Genomic DNA, 1804 nt, shown 5'->3' with positions numbered 1-1804 from the left:
ATGGTTTTTATCGTTGATTTGGGTTGGTATAGGTACGATACTACCTCCTGAGAAGTTTTTCGAACATTCCTTCAGTAGTTTTTGAAATATAAGGAAATCATGTCTCCGAACCTCACATTTTACTATATGTGGAATTTTCAGAGTCCGAACGACTTTCTTATATGAAGCGTGACCTATGGTTTTTATCGTAGATTTGGGTTGAATTAGGTGAGATACTACTTTGTAGAAAGTTTTCCGAACATACCTTCAATAGTTTTTGAAAAAAAGAAAATTATGTCTCCGAACCTCACATTTTACTATATGTGGAATTTTCAGAGTCCGAACGACTTTCTTATATGAAGCGTGACCTATGGTTTTTATCGTCGATTTGGGTTGAGTTAGGTGAGATACTACTTCCTACGAAGTTTCCCGTTCATATCTTCCCTAATTTTTGAAAAAAAGAAAATTATGTCTCCGAACCTCACATTTTACTATATGTGGAATTTTCAGAGTCCGAACGACTTTCTTATATGAAGCGTGACCTATGGTTTTTATCGTCGATTTGGGTTGAGTTAGGTGAGATACTACTTCCTACGAAGTTTCCCGTTCATATCTTCCCTAATTTTTGAAAAAAAGAAAATTATGTCTCCGAACCTCACATTTTACTATATGTGGAATTTTCAGAGTCCGAACGACTTTCTTATATGAAGCGTGACCTATGGTTTTTATCGTCGATTTGGGTTGAGTTAGGCGAGATACTACTTCCTACGAAGTTTCCCGTTCATATCTTCCCTAATTTTTGAAAAAAAGAAAATTATGTCTCCGAACCTCACATTTTACTATATGTGGAATTTTCAGAGTCCGAACGACTTTCTTATATGAAGCGTGACCTATGGTTTTTATCGTCGATTTGGGTGTAATTAGGTGAAATACTACTTCCTACGAAGTTTCCCGTTCATACCTTCCCTAATTTTTGAAAAAAAGAAAATTATGTCTCCGAACCTCACATTTTACTATATGTGGAATTTTCAGAGTCCGAACGACTTTCTTATATGAAGCGTGACCTATGGTTTTTATCGTCGATTTGGGTGTAATTAGGTGAAATACTACTTCCTACGAAGTTTCCCGTTCATACCTTCCCTAGTTTTTGAAAAAAAGAAAATTATGTCTCCGAACCTCACATTTTACTATATGTGGAATTTTCAGAGTCCGAACGACTTTCTTATATGAAGCGTGACCTATTGTTTTTATCGTCGATTTGGGTGTAATTAGGTGAAATACTACTTCCTACGAAGTTTCCCGTTCATACCTTCCCTAGTTTTTGAAAAAAAGAAAATTATGTCTCCGAACCTCACATTTTACTATATGTGGAATTTTCAGAGTCCGAACGACTTTCTTATATGAAGCGTGACCTATGGTTTTTATCGTCGATTTGGGTTGAGTTAGGTGAGATACTACTTCCTACGAAGTTTCCTGTTCATACCTTCCCTAGTTTTTGAAAAAAAGAAAATTATGTCTCCGAACCTCACATTTTACTATATGTGGAATTTTCAGAGTCCGAACGACTTTCTTATATGAAGCGTGACCTATGGTTTTTATCGTCGATTTGGGTTGAGTTAGGCGAGATACTACTTCCTACGAAGTTTCCCGTTCATACCCTCCCTAATTTTTGAAAAAAAGAAAATTATGTCTCCGAACCTCACATTTTACTATATGTGGAATTTTCAGAGTCCGAACGACTTTCTTATATGAAGCGTGACCTATGGTTTTTATCGTCGATTTGGGTGTAATTAGGTGAAATACTACTTCCTACGAAGTTTCCCGT

Source organism: Coccinella septempunctata, chromosome 6 (genome assembly GCF_907165205.1).
Source record: "Coccinella septempunctata chromosome 6, icCocSept1.1, whole genome shotgun sequence".
Classification (NCBI taxonomy): domain Eukaryota; kingdom Metazoa; phylum Arthropoda; class Insecta; order Coleoptera; family Coccinellidae; genus Coccinella; species Coccinella septempunctata.
Note: the sequence above shows the minus strand (reverse complement) of the source record.